The sequence below is a fragment of the Diaphorina citri genome, unplaced genomic scaffold (genome assembly GCF_000475195.1).
Source record: "Diaphorina citri unplaced genomic scaffold, Diaci psyllid genome assembly version 1.1 scaffold4639, whole genome shotgun sequence".
NCBI lineage: Eukaryota > Metazoa > Arthropoda > Insecta > Hemiptera > Psyllidae > Diaphorina > Diaphorina citri.
Genome location: NW_007382034.1, coordinates 2,592 through 22,542, shown reverse-complemented (window position 1 = coordinate 22,542; position 19,951 = coordinate 2,592). Strand labels below are relative to the sequence as shown.

Sequence of the window (19,951 nt, the reverse complement as noted above, 5' to 3'; positions counted from 1 at the left end):
TGGTATTGTCTTAGCTTGGTACTTCTGTATTCTATATGAAGAGTACAAGATATACTAAACGAAACACTACTAAATATACTATGAGCTTAACAACTCACGGGCCGAGTTCACCGGAGCTGGAGGTGTAAAATAACATCAAGCACAAAATTGTACTATTTCTACCGATAGTCTAAATAACTAGTTCGAAGAAATAGTATGATGGGATGTCGTCAACCCGTCCTGAAGCAAGCGTGACGACATAGAATGCTTCAACTCTCAAGAATAAACAAACAATGATGGCGAGTAATTCTAATGTAAAATATTCCGGAAGTAAAATAGTCCCCCGGTCGGATTTCCGGGTGGGGACTGCCTTAGAATTAGTCAAATCAAAAACACCAAGAAAAACCCAAACCTTCAACTTATGTACCTACAACTGTCGAACACTAAAAGGAGAAGATAAATTAGAAGAACTACAACTGGAACTGGAGAAGATCAAATGGAGCGTTGTCGGACTCTGTGAAACCAGAAGGAAAGGTGAAGAGTATTTGAAACTGAATTCAGGACATATGCTTTATCACATAGGCGAAGCTAATGGAAAATACAGTGGAGTTGGATTTATGATCAATAAAGAAATAGCTGATAAAGTTGAGCTAGTAGAAGGAAGTTCTAGCAGAATCGCCCGCCTAGTACTAAAACTAAATGAAAGATATAAGATACAAATAGTCCAAGCATATGCTCCAACCTCCACCTATTCAGATGAAGACGTTGAAACTTTCTACGAAGAACTCAAAGAAATGTATGAGAAAGGAGCTGACTGCCACTTCAAGTTGGTCATGGGGGACTTCAACGCTAAGATAGGAAAGCATAAGGATGGAGATGCTGTCGTTGGAAAATTTGGCGTTGGAGAAAGAAATGATAGAGGTCAAAGATTGATACAGTTTTCTGAAGAGACACGTCTCAAGATCATGAATACCTTCTTCAAAAAGCAAACCCAAAGAAAGTGGACTTCATGAAATAAGAAATGAAATAGACTTTATACTTGCTAACAAGATGGAGACAATCAAAGATGTAACGGTACTAAACAGATTCAATACAGGAAGCGACCACAGGCTTGTTAGAGCAAAGTTGGCGATCGATCTAAGACAAGAAAGGCGGAAACTAATCAGAAAAAAGATTGAGATCATTGACGAAGATAGATTGTTAACAAAACAAGAAGAATTCCAATCATGTTTGAAAGAAAATCTAGAAAATGCATCACCTGAAAATATCGGTGCAGTAATTATGTCAACAGCGAAAGAAGTAGGTGGAACTACATCAAAGAAAAGAAAGAATAAAATAACCGAAGAAACAAAAAGTTTGCTAGAAAGAAGAAGACAAATGAAAATTGATAACAACACAAACAAAATAGAATATTCAGAACTTTGCAAAACCATAAGGCGTAAAATGAAAGATGACATCCAGAGATTCAATATTGAAACAGTAAAAAGAGCAATAGAGGAAAAGAAGAGCTTCAAGAAAGCCAAACAAAAACTCATGATAGGAAAGAACCAATTAATAGCTTTAGATGGACCAAACGGAAGAATTAATGACGGTGAAGAAATCTTGGAACATATAAGATCTTTCTATAAAGAACTGTACGCCAAAACCAATGATGAAGAGCAACTCACTCAAGAAACGAGAAGTATGAATGAGGAAGAAGAGAAAATCCCGGAAATTTTGCCTGACGAAGTAACGAATGCAATCAACCTAATGAAAAAGGATAAAGCCACTGGTGATGATGAGGTTTCAATAAACATACTGAAATTGACTGGAGAGGAAACGGCCATAACACTTGCTAAAATTTTCACCAACTGTTTGATAAATGGCAAAATACCATCCTCTTGGAACACTGCTAAAATAATCATCTTGCACAAGAAGGGCAGCATTTTCGATATCAAAAACTACAGACCAATCTGCTTATTGTCATGTATCTACAAATTACTTACAAAAATATTAACAATCCGACTCACCAACACATTGGATTTTGCCCAGCCAATCGAACAAGCGGGCTTTAGAAGCGATTTCAGTACAATCGATCATATACATTCTCTACGTGAAATCATTAGTAGAGCCCACGAGTATGAAATGCCTCTTTGTATTTCATTTGTCGACTTCGAAAAGGCATTCGATTCTGTCAAGTATTCTGCAGTGTTTGAAGCTCTAAAAGAACAGGGTATACACAAGACTTACATCAAATTACTTGAATACATCTACCTAAACTCATCAGCCTATGTCTTTGTAAATAAACCCACTAAGGAATTTCCCATCAAAAGAGGAGTGAAACAAGGAGACCCTATTTCACCCAAGTTATTCTCTGCCGTGTTAGAAATGGCAATGTCCAAAATACCCTGGAACGATAGAGGAATAAAAATAAATGGCCGAAGACTGAACAACTTGCGCTTTGCTGATGATATTGTCCTTTTAGCAACAAACACATTAGAACTTCAATCCCTGACACAAGATCTCGCCATTGCAGCAAAAGAAATAGGCCTAAAAATGAACATATCAAAAACTAAAATAATGTATAACGAGTGGTGCACTGCAGGATACGTGTCAGTCGATAACAAAAATCTGGAACAAGTTGAAGAATACGTATACTTAGGACAGTTGATAAATCTGAAAGGTGATTTTAAACCAGAGATATTTAGAAGAATAAACCTAGGATGGCGTGCATATTGGAAAAACGCAATGGTATTTAAATCTAACATGCCACTAGAATTGAAAAAACAAGTGTTTGACCAATGTGTCCTGCCTGTGCTAACGTATGGATCCGAAACATGGACGTTGACAGAGTACATCAAAGGAAAATTAAGAACAGCTCAGAGAGCGATGGAACGGTCCATGCTAGGCGTAAAGAAACAAGATCGGATAAGAGCAACAACAATAAGAGAAAAGACAAAAGTAAAAGATATAATAGAAAGAGTCAAAACAATCAAGTGGAAATGGGCAGGTCACATTGCGAGAAGATTTGACGACAGATGTTCTAAAGCAGTAAACGAATGGAGTCCTAGAGAATTAGTTAGACCCAGAGGCAGACCACCCAACCGATGGGACAAAGATTTGAAAGGAGTAGTTGGCAAGAACTGGCAAAAATCCGCTCAAGACCGCGAATTCTGGAAGCGTAATCTACATAATTACTTGGCATCATAATCTACAAATTTTCCAACCCTGTTTTAGCACCTTGGAAAACCCCCCCAAAATTAAAAAAAAAAAAAAAAAATGAAGTTCATAGTTTCAACACAAATAATTGATAAATTGTTTTTGGTTTTTAGATTTTTGACATGTTAAACTTACTAAAACCCACAGTATTGCAACGTGTATGTACTACAACACAGGGTGTTTGGAGTTGATTTATACCGGACGTCACCAATGTCTCAACTGGAGGTTACGTGGAGAAATGGGCCCATGGAGATCCCCAAGAACTGTCCATTTTGGGGACAGTATTATGTATATTGATGGAGGACTCTGTATCTTTGTGAATTTCCATTTATATTTTTGAAAATGAAGGGAAGTAACTGATAACCCTGTGAATTGTATCAGTTACTTTCCTTCATTTTCAAAGACAGTATTATGAATTGGATGCAAACTTTTCAGAACCACATTATATTCCTTTCAATCTACAAAATACGAAGTGATAAAAAAAAAAGTGAATAAAAAGATATGGACCCCGTGGGTCAGAAACTGGAGCCGGCCTTGAAATTGTGGCCCGAGCAAAAAATAATTTCCAATGTGTTACGGGTGGTGGCCAAAATTTAAGCCTTTTATCTCAAGCCGTTCAAAAGAAATGCTCAGGTTTTCAAGTTTTCATACTTTTTCATCACTCTGTATATTGCCTACAGATGACCATGTTATAACGGTTTATACAGAAAGTAAAAAAAAAAATCTCCAAACATCTACCCTCCAGTTGACTCCTTGGTTATACCCCGGATATTTGCCTTGTAGTAACCAGCGTGTATTAATCCCAGTTTAGTTGAAAGCTTCGTAGTTTTGCCAACAAATGATGAGTCCATGGGGGAAAACAATGAGGATCCCCAAAATTAATAAATAATTAGTATAATGTTATACCAGTCGCTGGAAAGAAGGAAAGCCAGAAGGAAGTATGTAAATAGGGTGGGTTGGAGTAATTTTGAGACAAATAAAATTTTGAGGCATCTATTTTAAAGGTATTGGGGGAATAACTATACTCGTCTTTTACACGTATTTAATTACATAAAGAACTGACACATGATTTTAAAGGTATCGAATGGCATGCTGATGGAGTACAGCAGCAGTCTTCTGAAAGATCGTTTTTTATGTTGAAATCTGTCGAGCTCACTATGTAATTCAGTTCAGTTTACTTCAGTTATTATCATATATCCTGCCTCGGAGTTGTAGTGGTAAACAGGAGGGCGTCAATATAATTTGAGAATTTGACCACAATAATAGTAGCAGCCTACTGCTAGAGTAAAGGGACTTTTCAGTCCTATGCGAGCAGTATAAATAAATAACCATTATTATTTTCATTAAACTAGGTGTCTCAAAATTGCCCCAACCCAACCTTACAACCTGCCTCTTTCGTTCACGCTTTCCAGCGCCTTTGTGACCTCTAAATCCACACCCTCATTCCCCCCTCCACGGACTCATGGCATAGTTTTCCCCCGCCCGTCGCATCGTACTAACCCCGCGTGCAAATACTAACCCATATTTCCCTCCTCCGTGTATTTGTGCCTTAGCCTCCGAGCCTAACCTTCTGAAACAACGCCTCAAGCATCGCGTGTTCGAAACCTCGCGCGTTAGTCCACTAACCCGGCGTAGAGAGCAACGGGTTCTGGTCAAGCGAAAATCTCAGCTCACAAGTAAGTTGCCCTCACCCACTGTCTGAAAATTTAGTGGAAAGTTTACATATCCCTTCATAAAAAATCTTACATATTCTTGAGAGTTCATTACAACGGTCAGTACATTAATTAGACTTTATCATGGACACTCGTTGCTGTTTTGAAAGCACAGAAAAGGTAGAACAGCCGCGGTAGACAATAAAAATACACCGAAAAAAGACGGACTTTTCTGTGTACTTTTATCGTCTACCGCGGCTGTTCTACTACCTAACCTCTTCTGGGCTTTTAACACAGCAACGAGTGTCCATGACAAAGTAAGGAAAGTTAAAATAAGGCCAGTCTAGTTAGCTTGGAGTTAGCGCGCCTGCCTTCTAAGTGCTAGGTCTCGGGTTCGATTCCCGCCCCGGGGCGAACTTAATCTTGAACAGATAAGGCTTTCTCCTATCCTGTCCTCCGTTCGATTTCGGGACGATGGGTAATGGGACTGAAGATCTGGTTACTCAGTCTTTAATAGGGAATTTTAGGAGAGCTGCATCATATCACATGAAATTAGTAATCTTTACGCTTTCTTATTACTGGTGCAGGGTTTTTGATGCCATTATTATTACCAATGATAGTTAGCTCTTGCTAGTAGTTGGGCCCATGGTCTTATGGAGCAATGCACCGTATTCTATTAGTACAAATGCTGTCTATTTCACATTATTTTATGCTTATAATTCAAAGCAAATAGAAGAGATTTTAGCCCCACCCTTGGGGAAACATTGCTGTTCTTTGTGATTGTTCAATTAGTAAACAAAGTCTGTGAAAATATTTCCTCAAAGGGTAAGCTTAAATCTCCCGAATTTGGTATGAATATAAGCCTAGATAAAGTATACCAATTTATGCTGTATTATTAAAAGCTGTTTTACACCTGCCGTTAGACTGACCAATATTTGATGGCCCAATCAGAGTAGAGTAATTTATCCGCCTTTGCAAAGGCTCTACTTGGATTTATCGGTTCTGGATATTGGTCGATTTATCGGGCATATGTAAGTCGGGCTTAAACTGGTGATGGTCTGCACTCAGACGCTTTTTGCAAGATGCTGCTAGAACTTAGATCCCAATTTCTCAATCTAGATGCAGTTTTCAAATGAGAATTCCAAACTTCTCCACCGAGATCCTCTTTGAGAATAATGGTGTGCTAATCTCGTTTGCCATGTTTATTTTCAGTTGATGCTTCTGGTAGTACCCCGGAGTCGGGACCAAATTCTCCCACCGTAGTGCTGAGTACTTCCTCTGGGGCAAATACTCCTATTGTAGAGGTAAATAAATATGATCTTCATCTTAATATCATTCAAATGAAACCGTGGCCCACAGAGTGAGTTTAAACTCGGTTTAATCTGATGAGCTGAAATTTTTAAAAATCAACCAATCAGATTGCTTAATCCGATAGTTAAACTCAAACCGAGTTTAAACTCACTTTGTGGGCCACTTTTTCGTTGAAAATGGGTGCATTTTGTCTCTACCCTAAACTCATCATCCACCTCCTCATGTTGAAAATTTCACGACACCATGATATTACATTATGTTGCTTGGAAACTCGTAAAAACTAAAATAGCCATTACCTAAGCCAAGACATTAACGTATGTCAGTATGACGAACTGCGATAAAATAATTATTCAAAATTTCAAACGTCATGTTAATGAACTAGGAATAGAATAGGTATGTTGTATAACCTGCCTCGGGGGTGTAGTGGTCCAGACGCTCGTCTGGTAAACAGGAAAACAGGAGGTTTTTTTCAACTTATTTATAGAAAATCTGGGATATGGGAAAAGTTTGGGATTTAGATCTAAGTTTTAATTTGACGATTTTTCATGCCAGTCCGGTTTTTGCGAATAAAAAATCTGGGAAGTGAGAAAAGTTTAGGATTTAGTCTTGATGCCACTTTTCCGCGATTTGTGAGTTGATAATCTGGGGAAGGTGATCATTTTCTTCCACAGTGGGGGAGAACACCCTGGTTGTTTGTTAGATGCCTTTGACCCATAAAGTTGAACACCTGATGGTCGTGCAGATAGAGGATAATGAAAATGTGGATTATTGACGGTATTGTCGAATTGTCCAGCCTGGTGAAATAGAGAACACGATACAATGAGCCAAATAACAGGATAATGATGATGATGATGATGACTTTTTTTCCCCAAGTTTTAATTTGACGATTTTTCATGTCTCTCCGTCCCTCACATTTTACTAATTTTCTCTGACACGAGTTAAACTACATACGTTGGAATATTAATCACACAAGACAAATGACATGCAATTCCTAATGCGAAGTTACCACGATGGAAATTAAGGACTTTTTCAATAGTACTTTTTTGTTCGCACCTGTTTGCCAAATATAACATAGCATGCCATGTTGTAGGGATATAAATTTTGCGACATGACGTTTTTCTACATATGCATATGGGGATTTTTATGAAATTTGCAAAGTTCAACACAGAAAAAAAAATTGATCGTTGAATGTTCGGTAGAATTGAGCTTTTGCAGGTCCCTATGGGATCGGCATAGCTCCTAAACGAAACGAAGGTAGCTTTGACGAAAAATAATTTTAAATAGCCTCCAGAGCACTGAGGCAACATGGAGGATGTTACAGTGATACAGTGAAGCATAATGACTCAAGGCAACATATAACATGCTCCAAGAATATATCAATCCAATGCAAAATGTTTGTAACATGTTGCAAAGGCCTCATGTTGAAATACAAATGAAAAGTCATGTATAAAATCAATAAACCTTCCAATGAGCACAAATTGTTGTAATAGGCAGTCGTGAAACCTGCTTGCAACATGTTGCTTGCTCCAAGACCATATCAATCCAATGAATGCTTCATATTGAAATACCAATGAAAAGTCATGTATAAAATCAATAAACCTTCCAATGAGCACAAATTGTTGTAATAGGCAGTCGTGAAACCTGCTTGCAACATGTTGCTTGCTCCAAGACCATATCAATCCAATGAATGCTTCATATTGAAATACCAATGAAAAGTCATGTATAAAATCAATAAACCTCGTGATCAAGCCTTGCTTTTACAGACGTTTAATGTTTATGAGGATACCATTTATAATAATTTATATGAAGTTTTCTTGTTCAGTTCAATATGTTGTATTGACAATAAATTCAAACTAAAAATAGTGGTTAGACTAATTAGCACACGATTTACTAATTTTCTCTGACACGAGTTGAACAACATATGTTAGAATATTAATCACACAAGACAAATGATGACATGTAACTCACAATAGGAAGTTACCACAATAGAAATTAACAACTTTCTCAATAAGTACTTTTTTTTGTTCGCACCTGTTTGCCAAAAATAACATAGTATGCGATGTTGTAGGGAAATAAATTTTGCGACATGACGTTTTTCTAGCGTTACAAAATATATCGGGATACTTAATTATACCAACAACATTTTAATACTTCCCTTATTAATAGGATAAGAAGAATAAAAAGTAAAAAGTGGTAGTTTTAACATCTCCAACAATGATCATGTAAAGAGAGGTAGTTTGAACATCTCCACCTGTTTAACGTTATTTGACGAAAACTCGTTAATGGTGCAGAAACAAATTTTTATCAAATAACGTTAGAGTTCCAGGGTTTATACGCGACCTGGAAAAACTGGAAAAGTCATGGAATCTGAAAATCTTTCAGAAAGTCATGCAAAATCGTGAAAATTTAAAGAAAACCGGGAAAAGTCATGGAATTTGCCACCCGGTCAAAAATTAAAAATTTTCAAATTAAATATCAAGTTTTTCCGAAAAACGGCCTGTGGCGCATTCCCCCTAATGTTCCTTGACGTTCTGCATATTGCATATTATTCAGATGAAGGGGTAATCTTACTGATTTCTTAAGTACCTCCGCCCCCTAATTTTCTGGAAAACTCATGGAAATTTTCTGGAAAAGTCATGGAATTTCATTTCGGGAAAAGCGTATAAACCCTGACATAATAATGAAGCTCTAAGGGTTAGGTGGTAGAGAACGCCTCCGGTGTTAACCTCGCTTAGTGGTTACCTTCCACTCAAGAGTCCATTATTCTTATTCAAGTATCTATTTTGTTTGATTCCAGGAAGGAGAGCCTGCTTACGGCAAAGGTTCGGACCAGAATGGTAGCATGTGTGATTTAAACTCCCTCTATACTTCTCCCTCCATGCCTAACATCTCTTTAGGCAGACCCCCCTCAGCCTCGGTAAGTACAATAGAATATAATATACCCTGTTTATCCACTTTATCCCGATCGAAAGAGACCAAAAGTCCCTTCACTGCCGCAGTCCAAACAAGGTTTTATGTATTTGCTATTTTCCAAACAAGGTTTTATCTATTTGGTACAATATTTTTCAAATAAAAAGATAATGTTCCCCCGAGTGGGATTTGAAACTGCTACTCGTACCTTTCGCTTGCAATGCAGGCGCGCTTCCTACATAGCAAGGTTTCATTACTGTAACTGCTGGGATCTTATTGTCCTGAAAGCGAAGAGAAAAGGAAGACGATAGAAAGCCAGCTATTCCGAGAACAAACCTTATCTGTCTAGGACAAAATCCACTCCCGGTGGGAATCGAACCCGTGACATTTTTGCTTATTTGGACTACCACCTATTTGTGCTACATTTATCCTGACTACCCGAAGGGGTATATTTGGTATTGTCTTAGCTTGGTACTACCCGAAGGGGTATATTTGGTATTGTCTTAGCTTGGTACTACCCGAAGGGGTATATTTGGTATTGTCTTAGCTTGGTACTACCCGAAGGGGTATATTTGGTATTGTCTTAGCTTGGTACTACCCGAAGGGGTATATTTGGTATTGTCTTAGCTTGGTACTACCCGAAGGGGTATATTTGGTATTGTCTTAGCTTGGTACTACCCGAAGGGGTATATTTGGTATTGTCTTAGCTTGGTACTACCCGAAGGGGTATATTTGGTATTGTCTTAGCTTGGTACTTCTGTATTCTATATGAAGAGTACAAGATATACTAAACGAAACACTACTAAATATACTATGAGCTTAACAACTCACGGGCCGAGTTCACCGGAGCTGGAGGTGTAAAATAACATCAAGCACAAAATTGTACTATTTCTACCGATAGTCTAAATAACTAGTTCGAAGAAATAGTATGATGGGATGTCGTCAACCCGTCCTGAAGCAAGCGTGACGACATAGAATGCTTCAACTCTCAAGAATAAACAAACAATGATGGCGAGTAATTCTAATGTAAAATATTCCGGAAGTAAAATAGTCCCCCGGTCGGATTTCCGGGTGGGGACTGCCTTAGAATTAGTCAAATCAAAAACACCAAGAAAAACCCAAACCTTCAACTTATGTACCTACAACTGTCGAACACTAAAAGGAGAAGATAAATTAGAAGAACTACAACTGGAACTGGAGAAGATCAAATGGAGCGTTGTCGGACTCTGTGAAACCAGAAGGAAAGGTGAAGAGTATTTGAAACTGAATTCAGGACATATGCTTTATCACATAGGCGAAGCTAATGGAAAATACAGTGGAGTTGGATTTATGATCAATAAAGAAATAGCTGATAAAGTTGAGCTAGTAGAAGGAAGTTCTAGCAGAATCGCCCGCCTAGTACTAAAACTAAATGAAAGATATAAGATACAAATAGTCCAAGCATATGCTCCAACCTCCACCTATTCAGATGAAGACGTTGAAACTTTCTACGAAGAACTCAAAGAAATGTATGAGAAAGGAGCTGACTGCCACTTCAAGTTGGTCATGGGGGACTTCAACGCTAAGATAGGAAAGCATAAGGATGGAGATGCTGTCGTTGGAAAATTTGGCGTTGGAGAAAGAAATGATAGAGGTCAAAGATTGATACAGTTTTCTGAAGAGACACGTCTCAAGATCATGAATACCTTCTTCAAAAAGCAAACCCAAAGAAAGTGGACTTCATGAAATAAGAAATGAAATAGACTTTATACTTGCTAACAAGATGGAGACAATCAAAGATGTAACGGTACTAAACAGATTCAATACAGGAAGCGACCACAGGCTTGTTAGAGCAAAGTTGGCGATCGATCTAAGACAAGAAAGGCGGAAACTAATCAGAAAAAAGATTGAGATCATTGACGAAGATAGATTGTTAACAAAACAAGAAGAATTCCAATCATGTTTGAAAGAAAATCTAGAAAATGCATCACCTGAAAATATCGGTGCAGTAATTATGTCAACAGCGAAAGAAGTAGGTGGAACTACATCAAAGAAAAGAAAGAATAAAATAACCGAAGAAACAAAAAGTTTGCTAGAAAGAAGAAGACAAATGAAAATTGATAACAACACAAACAAAATAGAATATTCAGAACTTTGCAAAACCATAAGGCGTAAAATGAAAGATGACATCCAGAGATTCAATATTGAAACAGTAAAAAGAGCAATAGAGGAAAAGAAGAGCTTCAAGAAAGCCAAACAAAAACTCATGATAGGAAAGAACCAATTAATAGCTTTAGATGGACCAAACGGAAGAATTAATGACGGTGAAGAAATCTTGGAACATATAAGATCTTTCTATAAAGAACTGTACGCCAAAACCAATGATGAAGAGCAACTCACTCAAGAAACGAGAAGTATGAATGAGGAAGAAGAGAAAATCCCGGAAATTTTGCCTGACGAAGTAACGAATGCAATCAACCTAATGAAAAAGGATAAAGCCACTGGTGATGATGAGGTTTCAATAAACATACTGAAATTGACTGGAAAGGTCTCGATACTAGTGAGCCCTAAAATCCCAAGCTCTTTCTTAGGGCCCTAAAATCAAGGACTTCGAGGCCCAAAAAGGTACAATCTCTAATTCTCTATATTTTCCACGGACTTACCGATATTACAGAACATGAAGCACAAGACGAGGAACTTCCTCGTGCACGCGATAGACCAGGCCTTCTTGAACGTTTGCCACGCCCCCTCCGTGTTCTGAGTTAACGCAAACTCCTCCCTGTCTGTGATTGGCTCACACGTTCGGCCATCCTCGGTTGATTTCGCCTTGAGGTGATTGTCCACTTCGCCTTTGTCCGGCTTGGGAAGGAGGAGGAGCAATGCACCACCCACATTGAGAATGATGGTGAGGAAAATGATCACGGTTTGACGCGTGGACTCATCGATGTACTTTTTGCCGAGGAACGCGAAGTAGATGAAAAGGTTGCCCGAAATGGATCTGAAGGGAAAAACCGTAATAAAGCAATTACAGATAGAATATTATATTCGAAATGGGAAGTATACAGGGTGTATCACAAAGCTATGTCAAGCCGAAAACGACGAATAGTACAGGTCAAGGCCTACAAAAAGTTCCCCGGACATTTTTTCAAAATCCCCAGAATATCCGAGATATCCGCCATTTTGTGTTTTTTCAGGTACCCCGACCTTGCTCCAATTATTTGACCATGGTACAAAATGTGTTAAAGCTAGAAGAAAAATAGTTAGATGTGTAGGTAGAAGACAATATGTATTACCTTTCTTTTAAGACCAATTTCATTTCGAAAAAAAACACAAAATGGCGGATATCTCGGTTATTCTGGTGGGGATTTCGAAAAAATGTCCGGGGAACTTTTTGTAGCCGCCCTTGACCTGTACTATTCGCCATTTTCGGCTTGACATAGCTTTGTGATACACCCTCTAGTGTTTCTTCTCGCCCATCTGATGAGAGGAATACTATGGGATGGGCAAGCTACGACACAGACCACATGCGTCTAATGCAGCAGTAGTTGTTTCATTGCTACGAAATAAAAACGGCGGTGGAACACTCATCTTTTCAACTATGCTTATAAAGTGCCTGGTCAAATTCAGTGTACGCAATACGTATCAGTATTAATACATTGCACATTGCATACACAACGAGTTTCACGGCATTCATACAAATCGCAACTCTCCAGATTTGAATTCTTCGCCTTTACTATAGGAGCCAGCCAGCCTAGTTTGCTTGAAGCGTTTCGCGTCTGCCTGGTAAGCGCTAGGTCGCGGATTTGATTCCTGCCCAGGGCGGACTTTATACTAAACAGATGAGGTTCCTATCCTGTCTTCCTTCCCTCTTTGCTTTTGGGACGATAATAGAGTTCTAAAAAAATCCATTTGAGATTATGTCCTAGTCAATAACTTCAAATTACGATCCGTGTATAGACGGCCTTCTGAGATAATCAATCAGGCAATGGACCAAAGAAAATATATTGTACTGCTGTGGCTAGATCTAACCCGAGCCTTTGAAACCATCTCTCATTCGAATCTTGTACAGAAATTTGAAGATATAGGGTTTAAAAACCAAATATTTAAAGATTATTTTCAGAACAGGAGCCAAACAACCAAAATTGGGAAGACGTTGAGCGAAAAAATAACACTGGAAGATGGTTTAGTAACCGGATCTATTAATAGCCCGAGTTGGTATAATATTTATACCCACGATATTCAATATCTGAATATATCCAGTCAACTTAAAATGTTTGCTGACGATTCTTGTTTAGTGGCAATTCATAGGAACCTCGACATGGCAGTACAAATGGCACAGCAAGATTTCATTGTTATACAGAAATACTTTTACAACAATGATATTTATATCAATGAAAAGAAAACAGAAGCCATGATCATGGGAGTATCCCGTGGAATATCGGAGATAAACCAATATCCACTCAAATGTCACAGTAGAGCTTGTTTGTACATAGAAACATACAAAAGTCAATGTCAATGTCCCATCATAAAATATTCAGAAAACTGTAAATATCTAGGAATAAATGTTGATAACAAGTTCAAAATGAAAACCCATGTAAATTTATTATGTAAAAAACTGCGTGTCCTACATTACCAATTTCAAAAGTCCAATGTAAATATGTTATCTACTAAAACAAAGCTGCTTCTATATAATTCATTGGTAGAATCCTTGTTGAGATATGGAGTTACTATTTATACGTTTGCACCTACCTACATCCTGGAACCTTTGAACAGTATTCAAAGAAGAATAATAAAATACCTGTTTGTACATAATAGTAATAATAATAGCGAGGAGACCCAGCAGTTGAAATTTGGAAAGAAGGAAAGCCAGAAGGAAGTATGTAAATAGGGTGGGTTGGAGTAATTTTGAGACAAATAAAATTTTGAGGCATCTATTTTAAAGGTATTGGGGGAATAACTATACTCGTCTTTTACACGTATTTAATTACATAAAGAACTGACACATGATTTTAAAGGTATCGAATGGCATGCTGATGGAGTACAGCAGCAGTCTTCTGAAAGATCGTTTTTTATGTTGAAATCTGTCGAGCTCACTATGTAATTCAGTTCAGTTTACTTCAGTTATTATCATATATCCTGCCTCGGAGTTGTAGTGGTAAACAGGAGGGCGTCAATATAATTTGAGAATTTGACCACAATAATAGTAGCAGCCTACTGCTAGAGTAAAGGGACTTTTCAGTCCTATGCGAGCAGTATAAATAAATAACCATTATTATTTTCATTAAACTAGGTGTCTCAAAATTGCCCCAACCCAACCTTACAACCTGCCTCTTTCGTTCACGCTTTCCAGCGCCTTTGTGACCTCTAAATCCACACCCTCATTCCCCCCTCCACGGACTCATGGCATAGTTTTCCCCCGCCCGTCGCATCGTACTAACCCCGCGTGCAAATACTAACCCATATTTCCCTCCTCCGTGTATTTGTGCCTTAGCCTCCGAGCCTAACCTTCTGAAACAACGCCTCAAGCATCGCGTGTTCGAAACCTCGCGCGTTAGTCCACTAACCCGGCGTAGAGAGCAACGGGTTCTGGTCAAGCGAAAATCTCAGCTCACAAGTAAGTTGCCCTCACCCACTGTCTGAAAATTTAGTGGAAAGTTTACATATCCCTTCATAAAAAATCTTACATATTCTTGAGAGTTCATTACAACGGTCAGTACATTAATTAGACTTTATCATGGACACTCGTTGCTGTTTTGAAAGCACAGAAAAGGTAGAACAGCCGCGGTAGACAATAAAAATACACCGAAAAAAGACGGACTTTTCTGTGTACTTTTATCGTCTACCGCGGCTGTTCTACTACCTAACCTCTTCTGGGCTTTTAACACAGCAACGAGTGTCCATGACAAAGTAAGGAAAGTTAAAATAAGGCCAGTCTAGTTAGCTTGGAGTTAGCGCGCCTGCCTTCTAAGTGCTAGGTCTCGGGTTCGATTCCCGCCCCGGGGCGAACTTAATCTTGAACAGATAAGGCTTTCTCCTATCCTGTCCTCCGTTCGATTTCGGGACGATGGGTAATGGGACTGAAGATCTGGTTACTCAGTCTTTAATAGGGAATTTTAGGAGAGCTGCATCATATCACATGAAATTAGTAATCTTTACGCTTTCTTATTACTGGTGCAGGGTTTTTGATGCCATTATTATTACCAATGATAGTTAGCTCTTGCTAGTAGTTGGGCCCATGGTCTTATGGAGCAATGCACCGTATTCTATTAGTACAAATGCTGTCTATTTCACATTATTTTATGCTTATAATTCAAAGCAAATAGAAGAGATTTTAGCCCCACCCTTGGGGAAACATTGCTGTTCTTTGTGATTGTTCAATTAGTAAACAAAGTCTGTGAAAATATTTCCTCAAAGGGTAAGCTTAAATCTCCCGAATTTGGTATGAATATAAGCCTAGATAAAGTATACCAATTTATGCTGTATTATTAAAAGCTGTTTTACACCTGCCGTTAGACTGACCAATATTTGATGGCCCAATCAGAGTAGAGTAATTTATCCGCCTTTGCAAAGGCTCTACTTGGATTTATCGGTTCTGGATATTGGTCGATTTATCGGGCATATGTAAGTCGGGCTTAAACTGGTGATGGTCTGCACTCAGACGCTTTTTGCAAGATGCTGCTAGAACTTAGATCCCAATTTCTCAATCTAGATGCAGTTTTCAAATGAGAATTCCAAACTTCTCCACCGAGATCCTCTTTGAGAATAATGGTGTGCTAATCTCGTTTGCCATGTTTATTTTCAGTTGATGCTTCTGGTAGTACCCCGGAGTCGGGACCAAATTCTCCCACCGTAGTGCTGAGTACTTCCTCTGGGGCAAATACTCCTATTGTAGAGGTAAATAAATATGATCTTCATCTTAATATCATTCAAATGAAACCGTGGCCCACAGAGTGAGTTTAAACTCGGTTTAATCTGATGAGCTGAAATTTTTAAAAATCAACCAATCAGATTGCTTAATCCGATAGTTAAACTCAAACCGAGTTTAAACTCACTTTGTGGGCCACTTTTTCGTTGAAAATGGGTGCATTTTGTCTCTACCCTAAACTCATCATCCACCTCCTCATGTTGAAAATTTCACGACACCATGATATTACATTATGTTGCTTGGAAACTCGTAAAAACTAAAATAGCCATTACCTAAGCCAAGACATTAACGTATGTCAGTATGACGAACTGCGATAAAATAATTATTCAAAATTTCAAACGTCATGTTAATGAACTAGGAATAGAATAGGTATGTTGTATAACCTGCCTCGGGGGTGTAGTGGTCCAGACGCTCGTCTGGTAAACAGGAAAACAGGAGGTTTTTTTCAACTTATTTATAGAAAATCTGGGATATGGGAAAAGTTTGGGATTTAGATCTAAGTTTTAATTTGACGATTTTTCATGCCAGTCCGGTTTTTGCGAATAAAAAATCTGGGAAGTGAGAAAAGTTTAGGATTTAGTCTTGATGCCACTTTTCCGCGATTTGTGAGTTGATAATCTGGGGAAGGTGATCATTTTCTTCCACAGTGGGGGAGAACACCCTGGTTGTTTGTTAGATGCCTTTGACCCATAAAGTTGAACACCTGATGGTCGTGCAGATAGAGGATAATGAAAATGTGGATTATTGACGGTATTGTCGAATTGTCCAGCCTGGTGAAATAGAGAACACGATACAATGAGCCAAATAACAGGATAATGATGATGATGATGATGACTTTTTTTCCCCAAGTTTTAATTTGACGATTTTTCATGTCTCTCCGTCCCTCACATTTTACTAATTTTCTCTGACACGAGTTAAACTACATACGTTGGAATATTAATCACACAAGACAAATGACATGCAATTCCTAATGCGAAGTTACCACGATGGAAATTAAGGACTTTTTCAATAGTACTTTTTTGTTCGCACCTGTTTGCCAAATATAACATAGCATGCCATGTTGTAGGGATATAAATTTTGCGACATGACGTTTTTCTACATATGCATATGGGGATTTTTATGAAATTTGCAAAGTTCAACACAGAAAAAAAAATTGATCGTTGAATGTTCGGTAGAATTGAGCTTTTGCAGGTCCCTATGGGATCGGCATAGCTCCTAAACGAAACGAAGGTAGCTTTGACGAAAAATAATTTTAAATAGCCTCCAGAGCACTGAGGCAACATGGAGGATGTTACAGTGATACAGTGAAGCATAATGACTCAAGGCAACATATAACATGCTCCAAGAATATATCAATCCAATGCAAAATGTTTGTAACATGTTGCAAAGGCCTCATGTTGAAATACAAATGAAAAGTCATGTATAAAATCAATAAACCTTCCAATGAGCACAAATTGTTGTAATAGGCAGTCGTGAAACCTGCTTGCAACATGTTGCTTGCTCCAAGACCATATCAATCCAATGAATGCTTCATATTGAAATACCAATGAAAAGTCATGTATAAAATCAATAAACCTTCCAATGAGCACAAATTGTTGTAATAGGCAGTCGTGAAACCTGCTTGCAACATGTTGCTTGCTCCAAGACCATATCAATCCAATGAATGCTTCATATTGAAATACCAATGAAAAGTCATGTATAAAATCAATAAACCTCGTGATCAAGCCTTGCTTTTACAGACGTTTAATGTTTATGAGGATACCATTTATAATAATTTATATGAAGTTTTCTTGTTCAGTTCAATATGTTGTATTGACAATAAATTCAAACTAAAAATAGTGGTTAGACTAATTAGCACACGATTTACTAATTTTCTCTGACACGAGTTGAACAACATATGTTAGAATATTAATCACACAAGACAAATGATGACATGTAACTCACAATAGGAAGTTACCACAATAGAAATTAACAACTTTCTCAATAAGTACTTTTTTTTGTTCGCACCTGTTTGCCAAAAATAACATAGTATGCGATGTTGTAGGGAAATAAATTTTGCGACATGACGTTTTTCTAGCGTTACAAAATATATCGGGATACTTAATTATACCAACAACATTTTAATACTTCCCTTATTAATAGGATAAGAAGAATAAAAAGTAAAAAGTGGTAGTTTTAACATCTCCAACAATGATCATGTAAAGAGAGGTAGTTTGAACATCTCCACCTGTTTAACGTTATTTGACGAAAACTCGTTAATGGTGCAGAAACAAATTTTTATCAAATAACGTTAGAGTTCCAGGGTTTATACGCGACCTGGAAAAACTGGAAAAGTCATGGAATCTGAAAATCTTTCAGAAAGTCATGCAAAATCGTGAAAATTTAAAGAAAACCGGGAAAAGTCATGGAATTTGCCACCCGGTCAAAAATTAAAAATTTTCAAATTAAATATCAAGTTTTTCCGAAAAACGGCCTGTGGCGCATTCCCCCTAATGTTCCTTGACGTTCTGCATATTGCATATTATTCAGATGAAGGGGTAATCTTACTGATTTCTTAAGTACCTCCGCCCCCTAATTTTCTGGAAAACTCATGGAAATTTTCTGGAAAAGTCATGGAATTTCATTTCGGGAAAAGCGTATAAACCCTGACATAATAATGAAGCTCTAAGGGTTAGGTGGTAGAGAACGCCTCCGGTGTTAACCTCGCTTAGTGGTTACCTTCCACTCAAGAGTCCATTATTCTTATTCAAGTATCTATTTTGTTTGATTCCAGGAAGGAGAGCCTGCTTACGGCAAAGGTTCGGACCAGAATGGTAGCATGTGTGATTTAAACTCCCTCTATACTTCTCCCTCCATGCCTAACATCTCTTTAGGCAGACCCCCCTCAGCCTCGGTAAGTACAATAGAATATAATATACCCTGTTTATCCACTTTATCCCGATCGAAAGAGACCAAAAGTCCCTTCACTGCCGCAGTCCAAACAAGGTTTTATGTATTTGCTATTTTCCAAACAAGGTTTTATCTATTTGGTACAATATTTTTCAAATAAAAAGATAATGTTCCCCCGAGTGGGATTTGAAACTGCTACTCGTACCTTTCGCTTGCAATGCAGGCGCGCTTCCTACATAGCAAGGTTTCATTACTGTAACTGCTGGGATCTTATTGTCCTGAAAGCGAAGAGAAAAGGAAGACGATAGAAAGCCAGCTATTCCGAGAACAAACCTTATCTGTCTAGGACAAAATCCACTCCCGGTGGGAATCGAACCCGTGACATTTTTGCTTATTTGGACTACCACCTATTTGTGCTACATTTATCCTGACTACCCGAAGGGGTATATTTGGTATTGTCTTAGCTTGGTACTACCCGAAGGGGTATATTTGGTATTGTCTTAGCTTGGTACTACCCGAAGGGGTATATTTGGTATTGTCTTAGCTTGGTACTACCCGAAGGGGTATATTTGGTATTGTCTTAGCTTGGTACTACCCGAAGGGGTATATTTGGTATTGTCTTAGCTTGGTACTACCCGAAGGGGTATATTTGGTATTGTCTTAGCTTGGTACTACCCGAAGGGGTATATTTGGTATTGTCTTAGCTTGGTACTACCCGAAGGGGTATATTTGGTATTGTCTTAGCTTGGTACTTCTGTATTCTATATGAAGAGTACAAGATATACTAAACGAAACACTACTAAATATACTATGAGCTTAACAACTCACGGGCCGAGTTCACCGGAGCTGGAGGTGTAAAATAACATCAAGCACAAAATTGTACTATTTCTACCGATAGTCTAAATAACTAGTTCGAAGAAATAGTATGATGGGATGTCGTCAACCCGTCCTGAAGCAAGCGTGACGACATAGAATGCTTCAACTCTCAAGAATAAACAAACAATGATGGCGAGTAATTCTAATGTAAAATATTCCGGAAGTAAAATAGTCCCCCGGTCGGATTTCCGGGTGGGGACTGCCTTAGAATTAGTCAAATCAAAAACACCAA

The 19,951-nt window shown here is 38.2% G+C and overlaps 2 long non-coding RNA genes across 2 annotated transcripts; both read left to right on the top strand.

The window, feature by feature from the left end:
• The first annotated feature begins 3,561 nt into the window (after nucleotides 1-3,561).
• Nucleotides 3,562-9,047, top strand: LOC113472291. The gene is made up of 4 exons (XR_003394669.1): nucleotides 3,562-4,181; nucleotides 4,255-4,853; nucleotides 6,042-6,133; nucleotides 8,938-9,047. It is a non-coding gene; the product is annotated as an uncharacterized LOC113472291 (long non-coding RNA).
• Nucleotides 9,048-14,226: 5,179 nt separating this feature from the next.
• LOC113472292 lies at nucleotides 14,227-18,837 on the top strand. Its single transcript, XR_003394670.1, has 3 exons — nucleotides 14,227-14,643; nucleotides 15,832-15,923; nucleotides 18,728-18,837. It is a non-coding gene; the product is annotated as an uncharacterized LOC113472292 (long non-coding RNA).
• The last annotated feature ends 1,114 nt before the right edge of the window (nucleotides 18,838-19,951 follow it).